Source organism: Lathyrus oleraceus, chromosome 1 (assembly GCF_024323335.1).
Source record: "Lathyrus oleraceus cultivar Zhongwan6 chromosome 1, CAAS_Psat_ZW6_1.0, whole genome shotgun sequence".
In the NCBI taxonomy this organism is placed as follows: domain Eukaryota; kingdom Viridiplantae; phylum Streptophyta; class Magnoliopsida; order Fabales; family Fabaceae; genus Lathyrus; species Lathyrus oleraceus.
Genome location: NC_066579.1, coordinates 431,136,370 through 431,145,516, shown reverse-complemented (window position 1 = coordinate 431,145,516; position 9,147 = coordinate 431,136,370).

The following is a 9,147-nucleotide window of genomic DNA, read 5'->3' as shown; positions in this document are numbered from 1 at the left end:
ACATACTGGTCATCTCTTCTACCCTCAGCCAGGCTCGGTTGAATATCTTCTACCATCAGACAGAAGTCAAATACCCCTAGCTAAGGAAGGGTCATCAATACAAATATCTCCGACCAGAAGACTGAGATTTATTTCCCCAGTAGAATCCCCTGGAAGAACGTTTCAGACACATAGTGCACTCATTTCACATCACATACCTACATACAATTTTCATTCAGCATCATATATATTACATCATTTCATAACATATACATGTATACAATGCTCTCATTTATTCCAGACGCATAATTCACTCATTACATCATTTTGCATGCATACAACATTTGCATCTCATGCATCATGACATGGCATGAAGCTAACTTTATTTTTCAGGTCAATTATCCTCCTGACATAGTCAAAACAAAGGTCCATTCAGACGGACATCCTTATCAATTACATTCAGGATTCAACTACATCTTTCAGATACACTCCATGACAACATTCATTCTGACATCCTCCTAACGATGGCATCTATAAGCCCATCCCAGACATTTATTGCAAATACAGCATATACAAATACTATCAGATATAGCCTAGCGTACGGTTCATCCTGATTCATCTCAACATATGACTCCTTCAACTCAGATACGATCTAGCGTACGATCCATTCTGACCTTCATTAACTCAGATACAGTCTAATGTACGACCAAGTTAGACCTTCAAGTCAGATTCTGCAAATACAGTCTAATGTACGACCAAGTTAGACCTTCAAGTCAGATTCTGCAAATACAGTCTAATGTACGACCAAGTTAGACCGTCAAGTCCTCGGACAACTCAGATAAGGTTTAATGTACGACCAAGTTAGACCTTTATCTCCTCAGATGCTACCTTCGGATAGGTACATTTCTGAATGGTAGTCTAGTATACGGCTACTCCCTTACTCAGATGCTACCTTCGGACAGGTACATTTCTGAATGGTAGTCTAGTATACGGCTACTCCCTTACTCAGATGCTACCTTCGGACAGGTACATTCCTGAATGGTAGTCTGGTATAAGGCTACTCCCCTTGCTCAGGTGCTACCTTCGGACAGGTACATTCCTGAATGGTAGTCTGGTATACGGCTACTCCCCTTGCTCAGGTGCTACCTTCGGACAGGTACATTCCTGAATGGTAGTCTGGTATACGGCTACTCCCCTTTCTCAGGTGCTACCTTCGGACAGGTACATTCCTGAATGGTAGTCTGGTATACGGCTACTCCCCTTGCTCAGGTGCTACCTTCGGACAGGTACATTCCTGAATGGTAGTCTGGTATACGGCTACTCCCCTTGCTCAGGTGCTACCTTCGGACAGGTACATTCCTGAATGGTAGTCTGGTATACGGCTACTCCCCTTGCTCAGGTGCTACCTTCGGACAGGTACATTCCTGAATAGTAGTCTGGTATACGGCTACTCCCCTTTCTCAGGTGCTACCTTCGGACAGGTACATTCCTGAATGGTAGTCTGGTATACGGCTACTCCCCTTGCTCAGGTGCTACCTTCGGACAGGTACATTCCTGAATAGTAGTCTGGTATACGGCTACTCCCCTTGCTCAGGTGCTACCTTCGGACAGGTACATTCCTGAATGGTAGTCTGGTATACGGCTACTCCCCTTTGCTCAGGTGCTACCTTCGGACAGGTACATTCCTGAATGGTAGTCTGGTATACGGCTACTCCCCTTGCTCAGGTGCTACCTTCGGACAGGTACATTCCTGAATGGTAGTCTGGTATACGGCTACTCCCCTTGCTCAGGTGCTACCTTCGGACAGGTACATTCCTGAATGGTAGTCTGGTATACGGCTACTCCCCTTGCTCAGGTGCTACCTTCGGACAGGTACATTCCTGAATGGTAGTCTGGTATACGGCTACTCCCCTTGCTCAGGTGCTACCTTCGGACAGGTACATTCCTGAATGGTAGTCTGGTATACGGCTACTCCCCTTGCTCAGGTGCTACCTTCGGACAGGTACATTCCTGAATAGTAGTCTGGTATACGGCTACTCCCCTTGCTCAGGTGCTACCTTCGGACAGGTACATTCCTGAATGGTAGTCTGGTATACGGCTACTCCCCTTGCTCAGATGCTACCTTCGGACAGGTACATTTCTGAATGGTAGTCTAGTATACGGCTACTCCCTTACTCAGATGCTACCTTCGGACAGGTACATTTCTGAATGGTAGTCTAGTATACGACTACTCCCTTTTCAGGAGATTCAGCCTAATGGATGGCTCATTCTGCTCAGATATGGTTTAATGTACGACCAAGTTAAACCTTCATCTTCTCAGATGCTACCTTCGGACAGGTACATTTCTGAATGGTAGTCTAGTGTATGACTACTCCCTTTTCAGCAGATTCAGCCTAATGGACGGCTCATTCTGCTCAAATATGGTTTAATGTACGACCAAGTTAAACCTTCATCTTCTCAGATGCTACCTTCGGACAGGTACATTTCTGAATGGTAGTCTGGTATACGACTACTCCCTCTTCAAGCAGATTCAGCCTAACGGACGGCTCATTCTGCAATTCAGAACCGATCTAGCGTACGATCCGTTCTGATCTTTCATCCCCATCAAAGTCATCCGCCTAACGAACAGCTCACTCTGATACCCAGATATGGTCCAGTGTATGATCCATTCTGATCCATTATCCCCAGCAGCATATAGCATACTCTGACTCCCCAGCGAAGTCAACAGCATGATGGATGATTCACTATACGGTCTAGCGCATGACCCGGTATGACGTCCATGTCTTCAGACATTGTCTAACGTACGACACAATCTGGAAATCTCCTCATCGAACCTCCTGGATGGCATCTTTAAGCCCATCTCCATCAAGACTAATGGACAAGCGCAAATTTTTGGGGCATTCTAGTGTTCAATAATCTTTCACCTCCAGACCACGAACGGCATACTCGCCATTCTAACTCTCTCAGTTCAAGAATATTGAACAGGGGCAGCTGTCATACCCCAAAATTTGCCCGTTGATATTACAAAGCATTTTCCAAGACCCTTTGACTTGATCTGCAAGGCACTGATATCAAATGGACAAAAGCCCAGCTCACAACAGGCCTAATCCAAAGTGGCCCAAAATAGCTTGCTCGCTAGGCGAGCAATTCCTTCGCCTAGCGAATATCTCAGCATGCCACTCGCCCAGCGAAGCACCAGGTCCAGAAAAAGCCCAGACCTAGCTTGCTCGCTAGGCGAGCAATCCCTTCGCCTAGCGAAGCTTGCGAAAATTTGAAGTTTTGGACCTCATTTTAAGCCCATTAGGTCACCACCACTACCACTATAAATACCAGCTCCTCTGCCACGAAAAAGAGAACAGACGGATGGACGAACACACACACAGACCCAGAGGGAGAAACACTGAAACCCTGCTGATCCAGAGAATTCGGAAGACGGAAACCCTGAAGGCCGCTCACCCGCTCCGAAGCTACCGCCGCCCAACTCAATCCGGCTCGCCAATTCAAGGTTGCAATTCGATTGCAAACAGGTTTGCATCACTATTATCGCTTTATTTTCTTAATTTGCATGTGATATCGCTTTATGTTCTTATTTTGCATGTGGTACCGCTTTAGGTTCTTAATCTGCATGTGATTATCACTTTATGTTCTTATTTTGCATGTGGTACCTCTTTAGGTTCTTAATCTGCATGTGATATCGCTTTGTGTTCTCATTTGGCATGTGGTACCGCTTCATGTTCTTAACTTGTGGATGATATTATAATTGAATTCATAAACATATTTGAAGTTTTGCATGTGAATTTAAGTGTGCCTGAATATTGTGAATGCTGAACCATGTAATTATGTGTTGGATGCCATAAGCCATGCCGCAGGTTGAGGTCATACTGTTCTCAAATTCCAAACCCGTGGTCGCTCGCTAGCTCATCGCTAGGCGAGCCTGCAGCGAGCCTTCGCTGAGCCTTCGCTAGGCGAAGCAGAGGCGAACGGGACAGTGGCTGTTTTGTCTCTTTGTTGTCCATTTTATGTTCATCTAATCATGATTCTGCATTATTTGGCTTAAATTTCTGACTGTTATATTTATTTTATGGGGCAATTTCCAATTGTATTTTGCCTCAATGCTCTAATCCGTGTGTTGCATGATGTAAAGGCTAGCATACTTCCAAAGAAATAACCGGCTAGGCATGCCGCTTTAGGTGTGGACATTCTTGAGGAGATGGCTTTTGGATGACCTAAGTTTAATATGGAGATTCATCTTGAATCACCAAGCTTGATTTTTAATGTATTGATTTCATTGATTTCCTGTGGACCTAATTACCTAACTGATTACGGCTATTTAATTAATTGTTAAAATCCGGACTTTAAATAAATGATATCGGACCTCTCTTTATTACCCCACGATTACGTAATACGGTCATGTCCCGTGAATATGGGGATATCCTTAGCAAAGACCCTTCGGTTAAATCATCATAGTCCCTCGGATGTTGCCTTCGAAAATACGATTTTGTCCCTCGATGACCCTTCGGTGTAGCCTACAGTTAAATGATGATCGTCTCTTCGAATGCTAAGGTATCCTCACTACTGTTGCCTTCAATGACCTATCAATGACCCTACGATGACCCTTCTACATCCCAAGGATAAAACTACTTACTTCTCAATAGTCAGGACAGTTTTACCCTCATAAGGATAGGAAATGCCCGGAAAGACCTCGGACAGGTATAACCTTAATTGCTCATTCATAACAAAAAAATACTTTTCACACCTCACACCTTTCAAACATCTTTTGGAAAATCATCACTTAGCATACATCCGTACTAGGATCATTGCCGAGTTATATTTTTCTAAACTACTTTCAAAAACTATACGAGATAACCACTTTGTATACATTCATGCAAGAATCATTACAAAGTTAAATTCTCATTTTCAAAACATTTTTCACACATTTCTCAACCACCTTTTTCAAATTAGAAAACATAAATGATTGAGCAATTAAGAGCCCATGGATAACCATGGATACAAAGGGTGCTAATACCTTCCCTTTGTATAAAGTACCTCCCGAACCTAAGAATTTAAAATTAAGGTCTTTCCTGTTCTTTTCCACCTTTCCTTATGGGATAAAAGAAAAGTCGGTGGCGACTCTTGCTAACCGCGACATTGCGATTAAAAATCCAATAAAGTCCAGTTCACCGTATGACACCAATCATCAAATGGAGGAAAAGACCTGCTATTAACCCTACCAAAAGGAACCTTGCCCTTTCTCTGAATGTCACGCCACTCATCAGACACTTGCCTCAACCTTGTCTGATTACCCTCAATTGGGAAGTAAAAAGACTCCTGAATCTCTCGTCCAAGAGGAGGACCTTCCACAGCAAACCCCATTTGTGTCCTAAGAAGCACCGGGTTGTAATTAATGCAACCTTGAACTCCCATAAGAGGTACATTGGGAAGACTCCCACAATTGTAAATGAAATCTCGTCCAGCCATACCATTGTGAGTCCAAGCTATGTCCTTGGCTCGCAAACCCATCAACCTGAATGACCACTTGACAGTAGGATCAAGAAAAACAAAGGCACCCCTGGAAGGCAAATACCCCATGAACCATTTGTACAACAGCTGAGCACAACATCGGATCAATCCCCCACGCCGCTTCTCGTTCCGAAAATGGACCGAGTAATAAACATCCCCAACCAGGGTAGGAATGGGATTCCTCTGCATAAACAACCTGATAGCATTAATGTCCACACAATTCTTCTGATTAGGAAACAGGATAGTCCCATAAATGCTCACAGTAATCAAAGCACAGACGGTCCTCCAATTACCCACAACAGCATGCTCCTTGGCTTTAGCCTCCAAGAAACTCAGATGAAAACCAGGCAACTTTCCCTTCTCCTTCAAACCCCCTTTGGTCACCTCCGGGCTCAAATAAAGAGCACGAGAAATCTCAACAGCATCAGGTTCCCCCTTAGTGACGTAGAACGGAATCTGATCTCTGATCTGGATACCCAGGATGCTAGCATAGTCCTCCATCAAAGGCCCCAATAAGTAATCTGGGAAAATAAAGCACCTCAAGCCTGGGTCATAAAACTGGAGAAGAGTATGAATGGCGCTCCTATCACTGTCTGTGAGCCTGAAAACCAACTTCAGAATACCACCGTATGCCTCACGGAACATCCCCACATGGTTAGGCATAATCAACGCTATCATATCTCTCAGCACACCAATCTCTGGATCGAAGAAACTGTAGACAACATCGTCCTTCAAACCGGTCCTCATGTCTGGAACAAAGAAGTCTCTCAACCAGGATCTCGATCAAGAATGTCCCCTGCATATGGATAAACATGAATTAAATGCACATAAATGCAAAATGTGAATGATGTTGATGTATGAATGCAATGCACTGTGCCATCCTCCAAGTCATCTGAACATTCATTGCACTGAGTTACGACCTCTGAACTGATCACAACCATCTGAGGGAATATGTAACCACAAATCCGACTTGAGGTTCCGAAATAAACGGAACGGAGGATATATTATCATCATTACCAGAAAGTCCTCTGAACAGATAACCACAGGACCCTCTGAACCAGCCCAGGGAATCCTGAAATAAACGGATCCCCACTGATAAATACCACGGACAAAAATCCGGTGTCTCAGAAATAAATCCATAAATCCGACTTATAAATAGGACGCTGATCAATAACTGAACCATTAGTCACCATCAGAACATGCATCTGTAAGAATCAACCCTCCCCTCACAGGTGAATTCTAATCAGGTCATCCTAAGACGGATAATGGTCTCGACAATCGGGCAGAGATACTCAACGGGTTTGCCCTTTCGGGTGTGCCGTTGTAGCTCTCTTAAGATCGTCTAAACCAAAGATCTGGGAAAGATCGGTCACCGAAGTCACCAGCTCAGATGAGGTGAATCAACCAAATTGGATACTCCACAAAGGAAGAGCACTCTCAAATAAACCTCGTCCGGCTTGTGGTATGTCACGTCGCCAAAAACATGTTGACCTAACATGAGAGGCAACATGAGACCACGCTAATCCTAGGTGTATACTCGGGCCTGGGTTTTAGCCCCACTCAGAACACCCCCCCAAATCAGAGGAACCAACCTGTACAGAATCCAGCATAATAATAATATGATGCATGCAAACATATATGCAAATATATACACAACATAATAACCATAAATGCAATAAATAGAGCAACACAAGCAACCTATCCTAGAGAACGCTAGGAGTGACTCGCTTATGGAAGATGGACCAGCAAGAGGTCAACTTCTTAAGTCCCCAGCAGAGTCGCCATCTGTCGCATCCGTGAAAAAAACTGGCGGGAAAAGCTAAACAAACAGAGCCGCCACCGTGCGTTATTTATCCCAAAAGAGGGAAAGGAAACGCTCGAAGTAAACCTAGAAAGGGAATGGTCCTACGACCGGAAACGCAAGGATCGGGAGTCGGTTACGCAAGGGGAAGGTATTAACACCCCTCACGTCCGTCGTACTCGACGGGATCCACGCTCAGAAAGATAGGATAAGGTTGCTAAAACTGCTCAAAGAATGCACACACACTGGAATAAAAACACAGATGGAAAGAAAAGGGAACGGGCTCGCTAGGATATCGCATCCTATGCCTACGTATCTCATTTGGAATGAGAATCAGAGCTATCGTAGTTCGGCTAACGCACGCCGAAATAAAACCAACACAGGAAATCGACTGCTAATCGCTGGACTTACATCAGACTCCACACAAACAGGCAAACATGGAAACCGAATGCCAATCGCTGGACTTACGTCAGACTCCTAACACACACAAAGGGGTTGAAAAAGAAAAAGGGCGTCCAGAGAGATCATCTCATCTCCTGCCTACGTACCTCATCTGGTATGAGGATCAGGGCGACGTAGTTCCCCTAAACAGGGAAAGAACTTCTATCCTAGACAGAGACAAAGGGAGACACAAACTACTAGGGAGACTACGACTCGAGCATAGAAGTTATCATGCATATGATCCCTATGTTAAGGTTTCTATCTAACTTGCACAGGGAGCAAGCTATCCTAAACAGCACAGGCAAACAAACACAAGCACAATAAACAAGCACACACACTATATGCAAACAGTTGGACTCATACAAGGCTAGGCTGCATAAGCAAGCCAACTGGAATGGGGTGTGGTTAGCTCTTAACCCTAACATTGAGAGTTAGGGTGAAGCAGATGAAATGGGAAGTGAGGGTAAGACCTCACAACTCTTATCCCTGGCCTGGGAGAGCTTGACTCAAAATAGAATGTGTGGGAGTTCAGAATATAGGAACTCTTCTCCACAAGTGACTGACACAACATGATCTTGGGTTATTATCCACAATGCATCAACACAAGGTGTGTGAGCAAAGTGAATGACACACTGAGTAGCAGGAGATGGATTACACATCTCTTTTATCTGCCAATTGCCTCCTAAGAGGTCTTTACCTGCTTGGCACAAATTTAAACATTCACAAGCATTGCCTCTTAAGGAGGGCTTCAGACAGATGCTTGCCCCCATAACAGGACAGGTCTTCCAGACTACATGAAGTCAGAGAGTTATACCTAGGTGGTAAGCAAACCACAAGCCAAGCAAAAGCAAGTTCAAAAGAACTCAAAGCAACTTAGGTACCTGTGAAAAATCTAAACTAATCAGTTCAACTGTACAGACAAACAATCAACAAGCAATAACAAATAGACAGACAATATTCACAATGTGCAAGCCACAAGGCAAACTCAAATAAGTTAGCATCAACCTACAAAACACACAAATGTTAGTAATCAAGAGCAAACATCAATGCTCAAATGTGGAAGCATCATCAACTATGGACTTGGATGTCTAAACCTGAAATCAAATCCCACATGTAAGCCACAAACCACTAGGTCAAAGCCTAGGGTCAAAGATGGATCAAAAATCCAAAACAGAACATGAAATTTAACATGAATCAACTTCAATCTCATCTTGACACATTCCAAAAGGTCTCACATCAATATCATCAACCAAAAGCATTTCATGATCAATTGAAGTTCAAGGCAATTTTAAAGCTCAAATGTGATCAACCAGAATGAAAAATCTCAATTAAGTCAGAAATGATTCAAATGATTCCAAGAAAATTCATGATCAATCAAAACATTCATAACATGCATCACACAAAAA